Source organism: Hemicordylus capensis, chromosome 3, assembly GCF_027244095.1.
Source record: "Hemicordylus capensis ecotype Gifberg chromosome 3, rHemCap1.1.pri, whole genome shotgun sequence".
NCBI classification, from domain to species: Eukaryota; Metazoa; Chordata; class Lepidosauria; order Squamata; family Cordylidae; genus Hemicordylus; species Hemicordylus capensis.
Window position 1 is genome coordinate 298,992,796 of NC_069659.1, and position 12,658 is coordinate 299,005,453.

At 42.7% G+C, this 12,658-nt stretch overlaps 1 protein-coding gene across 6 annotated transcripts in view; it reads left to right on the forward strand.

Moving 5' to 3' along the window:
- The window catches only part of HDLBP (high density lipoprotein binding protein), an 82,163-nt gene that overhangs the window by 29,783 nt on the left and 39,722 nt on the right, over positions 1–12,658 (forward strand). For 4 of the 6 annotated variants that reach the window (XM_053304350.1, XM_053304355.1, XM_053304351.1 and 1 more), the window contains exon 2: positions 9,553–9,617. The gene's annotated coding sequence lies outside the window, so the exon portion shown is untranslated. Of the gene's footprint in view, positions 1–9,549; positions 9,618–12,658 lie in introns of all 6 variants that reach the window. The other 2 variants (XM_053304352.1, XM_053304353.1) reach the window with 1 other exon arrangement.

Sequence of the window (12,658 nt, forward strand, 5' to 3'; positions counted from 1 at the left end):
TGCCCACAAGTTTTTTTGATGTCCACTCAGTTAATTTTAGATACCACTCAGGTTGTATCAGGAAGGCCCCATTCTGAATGCATGTGCGCACACACTGCCTTGATACTGCCACCCAGAACAAAACTCATTTCACGTACAAATGAAAGAAATTAGTGGGAACACTGCTCTCAGCCTAACCTACCTCACAGAGAGGTTGTGGGGATAATGTAGACCACTTTGGACTCCTTGAGAAAGAGTAAGATATAAATGTAAAAATAGCTTGGACTGCCACCCACTCCCTTTAATACAAATGTATGCTTGCTTTAATTGGAATATACATCAGCTCATATTATGTTTTAATTGTGGCCTCAGTACATGCTTAATTTGGCCATCCATTCTAAATATTACTTCTGATGGAATTGGTTGTAATCCTCTTTTGTCGGCACGTGACTGTTCCATAGTAGTTCTCTTTTCCCCTAGACCAGTTGTACCGGGCTCTGTCTTCTAGGCAGATCACATAAATGAAATTAGTGGAGACTTGCCTTTGTTGAAGCTAGATTGCTTATTTCCTAATGTAGATCTTAACTTGTGACTGTTCTGACCTTGAACACTTCCATTAAGATGTATATAATGGACTTAGCAGTGTCATACCACATTTCCAAATGAAAACAATAAGGAAATTGTTTTATTGCGTTATTTTCCTCACTCATGTCTTGGAGATATATAGGGAAGCAGGCAAAAAAATGACTGACTATGCAGATCTTTGTAACATTGGAATAGTTAGGCATAAGGTGCATGCATGTGTGCACATGTGCACAAAGTCAGTGTGAAGAAATGTTGACTCAGTTTATCACAACACAAAATAGGGTGTATTGCTGATCCAAAAAACAATGTAAATGCAAAAAAAGAAAAGAAGAAAAAAGACCAGAACAAGAAACTAGTGTAATAGGCTGCCAAAAATTCAGCATGTAACTGAAAATGGGCATATTAACATAATTTACAAGTTCTACATAGAACAACAAATATGTGAGTGAAGATAATCAAAGTTGGTAAAAGCAGTGTTTTTATGAAGGTACGGGTTACTGAGGAAGACATACGTCGAAACGCATCTGACCCATGGGAAGTGACCCACTGAAAAAGACTCTTACACTTGGAAAATACTTCTTTTTTCGTGGTGGAAAGGCATTTGGTCTTCATAAGAACTTTGGCTCACTGTGAGCCTACTCTGACTATTCAGGGACATTTTTAATATATTTATGTGATTTTGTATTGTATTGTCTGCACAGGAATGTTTTTATGGTAAGATTTTAAATGTATGTAGTTCTATGTAGAACTTGTAAATTATGGTAATATACCCATTTTCAGTTACTCTCTGAATTTTTGGCAGCCTATTATTACACTAGTTTCTGGCTCCATTTATCAGCCAGACAAAATATTTTACTCCTCAAGCTATGTTGGTACATTGCTCATCATGATTTTTTTCACTGGTCAGGTATCATTTTTCACTCATCACAGACTAGTAGACAAGTGGATTTCTTCAGCCCCGCCAAAGAGCATTGTCAATTATCTGTGACCTGATTCATAGATTTGCAAATAATTGGTGGTGAGCTAAGCCCAAGGCATGTTCCACCTCCCCTCCTCCGTGCATGAGAGGAGACCAGTGAAAACTTACTTTCACATCTAGGTTGAACCACAGTTCCACGTGGTTTGTTCTAACTCCAGCTAGTTAACAAACCAGGATATCAAACCATAGTTTTATCCTGGTCTGTTTAAACTAACTTAAAACAAACCACAATTTCTCAAGTTCATGAAGTACACCTTTAAGTTGTGCTTAAAGGTGAAAGCAAAAACTTTGAAACTCCTTGTTCAAGGAGAGAGAGAAAGTTCACAGCCTGTTTCTGACATTAATGCTTTGTGTCATTGTCTATTATCTCATGCAACTTAGATGCAGGTTGCAAAAAATTACATCTGAACTTTGCCTTCTAGAACTTTGGCTCCCAGGTGATGTGCAACTCTTTCTCTACCTCTCTAGCAGTCTCATCTTCACTTCCTTTACTATTGGTCACTTTGCCCTGTCCCTGGTTGACCTCTTCCAGAGTGATGCCTTTTCCTTAAGCCTCCACATGTAGAATGTTAGAAGTTTTCTCACTGAGTAAACTTCCAAAGTGCAGCTTATTCACTTTGATCAATTGGGTAAACCAGAGTGCGTTTTTTTCTCTGCCTTGCCTCTTGGGTTTCTAATGCTATATCCTTATCCAGCAGAAAACCCAGTTTGCTGTCATTGTAGCATCCAGTATTACGGCTGTTTTACCTTGGTTCTGTTTTCTCATTAGCCATAGCCTTTGTGCGGAGGAGACAACCACCTACCGGTAGTTCCTTGTGCCTTTTTCTTCCCTCATGTAACCACTCCTTAAGACAGCCACCATTTTGCCCAGTTAGCTGAGGCTAACATCCTAGAAAGTCTTTTTCCTTTCTTTTATGTGGGGAAAGTAGTGTGTGTTGTCTGCCAGCACCTGCTTGGATTTTATTTTTCCCCAGCAACTTGTTCTTAAAATTTTACTTCATTAAGGTGGTATCACCCCTTGCATACCACTACATATATTTCTCCTCCTATTAGTATTTTTTGCTGAATCTCCTGGCAATAATCTAGCCCATGATGCAATTTATCATGTTACTGTTCAGCCTTTCCTTCCTTTGCCATTGTGTTTTTGTTTGCAAGGAGAAATATCTACCTATAATTGGTCCTGGCTTCTTAAGCTTTCAGTTAGACAGTGATTTAACTTAGAAAGCTGAAGTGTAGCAAACTACCATTCTGCATGCCTGGTTGTGACCAGAGATTCAGTATCTGTTAGTGGAGAGAAACAATGAAGATTCCATCTGCCCATATCGTCAGATATAGTATCATCTCTTTTTGGAGCACTGTGAGGTCAGAAGGGTGGGGCCACTTCATGGCTTCTGCCCAACCCATTCTGAATCCAAATGAGGAGTATGGGAAGCATGCTTGGTGACCCAGATTGAATGGCTGACTGTGTTGCTCCTACCTCATTGAAAGTGCTTGCATGTTCTGCCTGTACTTGCTTATGTCCCTGCCTTCATTCTACCCACTCGACTATTTTTTCAGTCAATACCTGCTGCCACCAGTTTTGATATGTTACCTCATGCCATCTTATAAGAGTGTGTGTATTTATATACATACACACATATATACACATACATACAGGTTGAGTATCTCTTATCCGAACTGCTTGGGACCAGAAGTGTTCTGGATTTCGGACTTTTCCAGATTTTGGAATATTTGCATAATAAGATATCTTGGGCATGGGATCCAAGTCTAAACACGAAAGCTTACTGTACACTGTATTTTATTTACTGTATCCTCATCCCCCTCCGCTCCTTTCCCTTCCTGTCCTCGATTTACATTTCAGCGGCATCAGCAAGGCACTCAGCCGCAACGAGTCGGTGCTGCGTGCGTACGCTGTGGTGGTTTCCAGACTGTGGAGCATTTCGGATTTTGGGTGTCCGGATTAGGGATACTCAACCTTGTATATTTATATTTGTAAGCTGGTAGGTCAGTGTTTTCTGAAGTATTTCCATGAATTTATTACTAGGGAAGACACCTAGTGAACTAGACACAATTCATTAGTCTTGCAGAGATTTCCACTTCTGACCTGGCATAAAATGGAGTATTTTGCAAAACACACTCTAGATGGCAATTGCCCATCCTTATGATGGTGCTTGGAGGAACATTGGAGGCAGACTGAGGCTTGTGAAAAGAAGCAGCCACCTGATCCCTCATCCTTCAGCTCAGTCAGCTTTGCCCTCTCAGTAGGCAGTACAGCGGTAGGGATTGGGCCCAGTGATCCCGATGCTCTTCAGTTTGCTGCCCAGAAAGAGAGAGGGCAAGTGGGGGTGGTGCCTCGTGGCTTCTTTTTGCTCCCTGTAAGTGGCCCACTTGGCTCAATCCCCTCTGCCAGTCTGCCCAAAAAGAAGGCAGGTGAGGACTCGGAAGCAGCAGTGCCAGTCCTCTCAATTGTTACTCACCCAGTCTTCCTTGCCATGTTGCCCAGAAGAACTTAGATGAATGAGAGGTGGTGACAGCTGCTCTTTGCAGAAGAAACCACCCTCCTCCACTTTTTCAGAAGCACAACAAGCGGTGTTCTCTCACTTTTATCATCTGTGTGCGGAATGAAAGCAGTTAGTATCAAGGCAGTGTGCGCACACGTGCATTCAGAGTGAGGCCTTCCTGATTCAACCTGAGCGGGATCTGAAACTAACTGATCAGACATCCAAAAACTTGGGAGCATGCGCACACCTTAGAGGGAACCACGGACTACAAGGAGAACTGGTTGAGTAGTGGTTGTGAGGAGCAGCTGTTGTTGCTTGCCCTCTCCCTCTGGGAGGCTGTACCTGGTTGCTTGTCCTCTGTCTTTGAGCAGTGTGGCATGGAGGAGCAGGTATAGCAGGCACCCACTGTGAGCTCCATCCTCACTTCACTGGCCACAGAGAGCACAGGTGAGTGACTTGAGAGGATGTGGCAGCTGCTTCTTGTTTGAGCACCTGTCTTTGTCCAATTGCATCCCTGCATACCTGCACTCTCCATCTGGACACTGTGTCGGTGGAGATTTCGTGCAACACACCAAGTTATCCCTGCTGCACTGTGGAGGGAGGGAGGGGTGCGGGCAAGCAATGGGCAGAGCCAGCTGCTTGTTCCAAGGAGCAGCTGCCTCATGCTGGGCCATGGGGCCTAGACTTCCCTCCATGCTACCCAGCGTCGGGGTGTTGGCTACTCCAAGATATGAGTGCTCCCCAGTCTGGCTCAATGTGGTCTCTTTGGGAAGCCTTGTTGGCCTTCTGGCTGTGTGACCCAGGAAAGAGGGCAAGTAGACAGAGGCAGGAGCAGCTACCACCTCTTCTTGCTCCCTTGTGCTCTTCCTCTGGGTGGTATAATAGCCCTAGTCCTTACTGTTGCATCTCTCCAAATGAGAGGGCAAGCAGGTGCTTGAAGGCAGCTGCTCCTTACAACTACCACTCACTTGTCCGCTCCTGCAGACAAGCGAGCAGTTGTTGCTATGTGGCACCTTCCCTCTGAGTCCGAGTGGGAGGAGGAAATGTTGCTGTGCTCAGCACTGAGCAGGAGAGGGTGGCCCAGGGGAGCGCAGATCCTCCAAGCTGCGGTTTCAGCAGCTGCCCAAAGGCACCATCCCTGACACCAGCCTTGCTTCCAGGTAAATGTGCATAGGACTGCATCCTGATGAGACTAGGAGTTTGACACTCTGTAAAAATAGAGCAAACATTTTGTAAGATCATGCAGCTGGTAATTAGAAAGGCAAAGATTGTCTTACAGCTGACAGGAGAGCTTTTGTTAAGCAGATGCTGAATGCATATTAAAGGTAAAGTGTGCCGTCAAGTTGATTTCGACTCCTGGCGCCCACAGAGCCCTGTTGTTGTCTTTGGTAGAATACAGGAGGGGTTTACCATTGGCTCCTCCCGCGTAGTATGAGATGATGCCTTTCAGCATCTTGCTATATCACTGCTGCCCAATATAGCAGTTTCCCATAGTCTGGGAAATATACCAGCGGGGATTTGAACCAGCAACCTTCTGCTTGTTAGTCAAGCATTTCCCTGCTGTGCCATTAGGTGGCTTGAATGTATATTACAGGTTGCTTACTTAGAAGTAAGAATCGAAGACTGCAGTACTATGCACGCTCACCCAGAGTAAGCACCATTGAACTAGTAACACTTACGTCTGTGTTACTAGTTCAGTGGTGCTTACTCCGGGTGAGCATGCATAGTACTGCAGTCTTTGGTTCTTCACCATATTGTTCTGAGTTGTCAGTAACGGTTTGAAGTGTTGGAACTAGAACACAGCAGGAATTTCCTTCTTTTTTTAATGAAGAGCTTTTCTGAACTCCTTCCCCTCCCCCCCCTTCCAGCCATTCTCAGAGTTCTAATGAAGGATATTGGGTTCTTTAAGGAATCCTGATTGAAAATGCAAACAAAAACCCAGAATAGTATTTCCAAACCCTGTGGGCAGAAAATTTCAGTAACCTAGCTTGAAAAGCTGCATCCAAATGGAGGAAAGTTTGTTGCACAAAAGAATTGTTAGTCTTTATGGTGTGACAGGACTCCTTTTCAAAAGACTTATAATTCTCTCTCTAATCTTGTAATAACAAGAGACACTGTAGAACTGGAAAATGTGCAGAAGAGGGCAATCAAGATGATCAGGGGCCTAGAGCACCTTCCTTATGAGGCAAGGCTACATCAGCAGGGGCTTTTTCATTTAGAAAAAAGGCAACTAAGAGAAAACATGATAGAGGTCTATAAAATTATGCATGGTGTGGAGTTATATTTTTCTCCCTCTCACAACACTAGAACCAAGGGTCATCCCATGAAACGGATTGCCAGGAAATGTAGGATGACCAAAAGGAAGTACTTTTTCACACAGCGCATTATTTGTTTATGGAATTCTTTGCCACAGTATGTGGTGATGGCCACCAGTTTGGTTGGTTTTAAAAGGGGCTTAGACAAATGGAGGACAGGTCTTTCAATGGCTACAAATCTTGATGGCTGTAGGTCAACTCCAGGCTTTGATATATAGCAGAGGAGGAGCAGCTGGAGAGAGGGCATGCCCTCGCCTCTTGCCTGTGGGCTTCCTGGAGGGATCTGGTTGGCCACTGTGTGAAACAGGATGCTGGACTAGATGGGTCATGGGCCTGATCCAGCAAGTCTGTTCTTCTGTTCCTAACACTACTTAGATCAGGAATTAAATTAGACATCCTGCTGACCAAAGTCCATAGTTTCCATACATCTTGGACATCGTTCATGATCATAATTGAGTTTTTAAAAATAAAAATCATATATTTGCAGGGGAGTGAGAAGATCAAAATTTAAGAGCAAAAAATGGCCAAAAACCTTATAAGAACGGTTCATGAACCTAAATAAAGCCCGTGTCGTCAACACACTGATAACTGACTGAACTGATCTCTGTTGCGAAATGCATATACAATTGTTGCTGTATCATGATGGAACTGGATTTCACAGCTTGGCTAGTAACAACAACAACAACAACAAAAAGTTAGTTACCCAATCCAACCACAATTTGTGGACTCTTGAGTAGTAACTTTCTGCAGAGAGGTGCTGGTTTTTCATAAACAGTTTGTTGCGACTCTGGTGTTAACTGCTATGCAAATCTGTGCAGCTTCTGTGGACACCATGAAACCAGCAGCTGTGCTACAAGGTTACATTCCTGTCAGGCAGGCACTAAATCAGGTTACAGTACCCTAATGTCTTGACTCCAGCTCAGCCTTCCCAGAGCAAAACTTAAGAGAACATAAATCCATACCCAGCTAGCAGGAAGTGGTGAGAGAAGAAATCAGGGCCATAGAAAACACCACCCTCTGTGGGGCTCCAGATCAGGTATGAAGAAGGGTGGAACTTTCATGGTCAGTTTTTTATTATATTGTTTTAACACTAGGAGACCGCTTCTCAGCAAAAGCATCATACAGTCAAAATCAAAGCACACTTGAAAAAATACAAAATACTCCCACTAAAATAACATTAAATTATTTCCCTCTGCTAGCAGCGAAACCAGAAATCTGTCCTCTGCCAGGATGTTGGTGATAGTAATAGTCAGAGTACTGCGTGGCTGTTCTTATTTGCAGCTTGTGAAATCTATTTTCCACTGTCCTGCTTGCATTTCCCTGAAGCTAATATGCTGCTTCTCTATTATCCCACTCGGAATCTTAGAAAGATTGTTCTTCAGGTCTCGGCAGTGGCTGCATGCGCCGAAAGAAGCACTCTCTATCCCACATCAGGGTAGATGCCATTTTGCTTACCTACCAATCTCTCTTGTCTGAGGCAATCTTTAAGTAATAGTGGCATGAATATTCAGTGGTGGTTGTCACAAAGCACAGTCTCTCTTGGCCTGGCGCTGGGGCAAAAATTTAAACGTATCCCAATTTTTTGCACAGTAAACTGATTACTGTGCTCAAGTACAACCCTTAGCGTGTTATAAAGCCATTTGCATCTGATCCAGTCTCAGTACTACACTACAGCCATTTTGGCTGGCCCAGCCTAAATTGGTGGATCTGAATTGAATTGTCACCATTGCATTCGGAGCAGTGACATACTTTGGCACCTAACACCTTTTGGCTTGCCCTGGGTCTGCCCCCCCCCTGCCTTGGATTACGTTATGGACCCCACTTAGGCAACATAATTGTAGATCTTAAGTTAAAATGTGAGGAAAAACCTCGAGGCTCCAGTTCCTTTCAAGCTGCTTTGCCTTGGAACAAGTACTATCCCTGCAAAGTAGATGATGGCCCTGCCCATGAACACTCAGTAAACTCTCCCTTGCTGCTGTGTTGTGTAAGCTAGTTTGAGCGGGTTTTCCCAGTGGCACAGGTATTTGCAGTTAGACATCCGACTCCCACTGAAATCCAATCAGAGTGTTTGGATAAACCTCACCGAAAGCAACTATATGGTACCTGTTAGTTTTCTGCAAAGATCAAGGTGAGATATTCTCTTGAGCAGAGCATGTGGAGTTCTCAAGATGCCAGGCGTGCGCACACAGATGCACAAATCAGGCATTGTTTGTGTGTGCCTGTCTAAGCTTAGAATTGCCAAGAGCTGACTTCATAAATCTCTGTGCTTTTCTCTACCAGTGACTGAAGAAAAGTGCCTACTTCACCCAGGCTCCACTGAACTACATTCCTATCTTCTGACTGATGTCAATCTTCTTGGCAGGTTTTTAGTCTGTCAGTTCTCTGTGTGTCCCACAGTCAGAGATGCTCTTACAATATTGAAATTTCGAATTCATATCCTACGTCTACTGCTGATCTCCTGTTTCTTAGCTTAATGCTGTTTAAGGTAGCTTTCTGCAATATAATAGATAAACCAAGCCAACATCCATAGAAAACTCAACATGTTTATTGATATGTATGATACTGTACTATGCCTATAGTTGGAATGAGATTTGACAAGATGGTACCGATAATGCATGACCCTTTGTACTAAAGCATCCAGGACACTCTAGCAGGAATATTGATTTGTTTAGAAACAGAATATTAAGTGACACTGGTGTAACCTCTGATTAGATGAATTCATGTTCTCTTGTCCTGCATCAGTATAACATTGTGTAAATAGCAATCCTATTTATCCAGACTTTGGCTACAGTTCAGAGATGCTATATGTGAGGTGGGAACACCACGTAACTACAGCTTGCACTGAAAGCAGAAGAGGCAATCCTAATCCTGAACATCTGTTTGCTCTTCAGCAGTCTGAACTGCTTTGGTGAAAAAGCAAAAGCTTCAAGTTCTCTTATTTTGCCAGGCCTTTGAAACATAAAACGAATTAAGACCACCTTCTTTTGCATGTGTGGTGATTTTATATTGTTCTTCACTGGTTTTTAACACATTGTTGTATTTATGATTCAAACTTTATTAATAATACATTTTGGATCCTGGCTCAGGTTTACTGTAGTGGCTTATAGGTCAGTGAAATGCACAATTATTCCTATAATAATTAAGCTTTTGCACTCTTAGAACTGAGTAACCTTTTTTCCCTTCTAAAAAGCAGAAGCTGGCAGGCTGACAGACAGACAGCTCACAGGACGGACTTTCTGGCTACTGACCATTTAGCTGGTAAGTTACATGTCTGTGTGGCAAAACATTATCTGTGTGTGTCACAGTCAGAGATGCTCTTACAATATCGGAATTTTGAATTAATATCCTGTGTCTCCTACTGATCTGCTGTTGCTTAGCTTAATACTACTTAAGGTGATACTTCAGAGTATGACCATTCAGATCCATAGACCATTTTGAATATGAGCGTTTTGTGGTGTCCCTCAGTCATTTGTGGACTTCAGGTCTCCATATATTGTTCTTCTAATTACCTGTGCACAGAGAAGTTATTAAGGAAGATATTCAAGTAGTCAGTGCACCTTTTTATGTATCCTGGTTATTTTTACTGTAGTATAGTTTCTATTGAAGCTGCACATCCCACCTTTTCAGAATGGAAAAAATTGCAGAATATGAAATATTGCAGCAGAAAAAACCCATGTAGAAACTGATGACGAAAAAGCCAAGATCTTAGAATGTACTGAATACACTCAATATTGAACTGGAAATGAATATCTGTGACAACAGCCCACAGTCGGCTAAGGCCCCTGCCTAAAACTGAAGGTGGAATTCAGCTTTTTTAAAATGTTATATTATTTCTGTGTGCAATGTGTCGTCATGTCTCTGAGGGTTGTGTGACCCTCAGGAACATAATTGCACATTGCATAAAGTGCTTCCAGGGGAAGAGCAGATGAGCAAAACAATCCTTTCTCCCCCTACCTCCTCCTAGTGTGAGAACCTGAAGCAAGCATATAGCCACTACACATGTGCACACACACTCTCTCTTTCGGCTGCATGTGTACAGCATTAGTCTGGATGTTGGCCAATGTCCAAAATGTTGTGGGATTTGTTGCTTGTTTTTAACAAGAAAAGGTGAGAACAATGATTATTCAGATTGAAGGGGAAACTGTTTATGGACTCTTGGAATATCTGCTCACAAGAAGACTAAGGGGAACGTAAAAGAGGCATATAATAATATAAGAAAGTGAAAAGGGAATATGTACTGATTCCCATAATTAAAAGAATTAGGTTCACCTAAATTAACAGGCAGCAAAGTTAAAAGGGAAGTGCCTTTCACACAGCACATCATCAACCTACAACATGAGCTATTTCAAGGCTAGCTTTGAGTTAGTTTCAAAGTAATGCAACAAAGGTTTTTTTTAATGGACTATTAGCCAAGGTGGTTGGAGTTGTGTGTCCTTGCCTCCCAAGGTTATCCATTACTTCATGTATCAGAAACGGGAAAGGAATATTGACTGGGTTGCTTTTTCCAAGAAACTGAATAATATTTACTCTGACACATTTGGAATTGTAAGACTGATGAATGACCTATAAAGATCATAGTGTGCTGTAATATGGGGTATCTCTTAACTCAGAAATACTTGTATCAGTGTTGATTATAATGATTTGTCATTCAATTTAATGAAATAAAGAGCCCATGTTAACGGCTATATCTTTGGGGTAAACTAGTACCCTGGCCTAAGAGCCAAAGAACTGGAGATGGAGGAAGGCAAGAGCATCCTTAACTGGTATGTGGTGAAGGCCAATGTTTCACACAGCTCTGGCATGTAGGTTATAGTTAGGGAAGTGAGTTTTGGGCATGTGTGCATCTTCTGCCACCCCATAGAATTGTACGTGTGTATTGGGACTTACATTGGGACTTACATGCATAAACTTTTATGTGGATAAGATCCTGGCTAATACTGGGGATCCTTTGCATGGGGATGCCATTCCAAGGTTTGATCCTATGTCCCACCAGATATGAGTATGAAATGCGGAAGCTAAGTGTGAACTGGACTAATCCATAATAGCAGTCTATACAGCAAAAAAACTGGTCAACAATTTTCCTAGATAACCTCTTTTTCACTTTAATATTTTAAAAGTCTTTAAAAACTCCAGTCTTAAAAACTCCAGCATACACTCCATCTATGTTGCAAATGCTACTGAAGTTATCAGGCATGGTCTTCCAAAGCTGGAGTAACAGTGTGTGTGTGTGTGTGTGTGTGTGTGTGTGTGTGTGTTAGTGGGGAGATAGCTATTTCTAACAGGAGAATGAGTGCTCTAGTGCTGTTACAGCCCTGCTCTCTGAGCCTTGAAAGACTTGTAGAGGCTGTGCTATGCAGCAGTGATAGCAATGCATTGTGGTCTGTCTTTCCACCACCATCATCATCCCCAGTCAGAAAGAGTACTATGGCACAGTTTGCACCCCTTGGGATGGTTGTGACTATGAGGTTGTGACTATGAGGAGGGAAGTAAGAAGTGGGGTCCCCCAGGGATCTGTACTGGGACCGGTGCTTTTTAATTTATTCATAAATGATCTAGAAGCAGGGGTAAGCAGCGATGTGGCCAAATTTGCAGATGATACCAAACTCTTCCGGGTAGTGAAATCCAAAATGGATTGTGAGCAGCTCCAAAAGGAACTCTCCAAACTGGGGGAGTGGGCGACAAAATGGCAAATGCGGTTCAATGTTTGCAAGTGTAAAGTGATGCACATTGGGACAAAAAACCCCAACTTCAAGTATATGCTGATGGGATCTGAGCTGTCGGTGACAGACCAGGAAAGGGATCTTGGGGTTGTGGTTGACAGCTCGTTGAAAGTGTCTATTCAATGTGCGGCAGCTGTGAAAAAGGCAAATTCCATGCTAGGGATCATTAGGAAGGGGATTGAAAATAAAACGGCTAACATTATAATGTCCTTATACAAAACTATGGTGCGACCACACTTGGAGTACTGCGTACAATTCTGGTCACCACATCTTAAAAAGGACATTGCTGAACTGGAGAAGGTACAGAAGAGGGCAACCAAGATGATCAGGGGCCTAGAGCACCTTTCTTATGAGGCAAGACTACAACACCTGGGGCTTTTTAGTTTAGAAAAAAGACGACTGCGGGGAGACATGATAGAGGTCTATAAAATCATGCATGGCATGGAAAAAGTGGAGAGAGAGAGATTCTTTTCTCTCTCACACAACACTAGAACCAGGGGTCACTCCATGAAATGGATTGCCAGGAGGTCTAGGACCAACAAACGGAAGTACTTTTTCACTCAACGCGTGATCCACTTG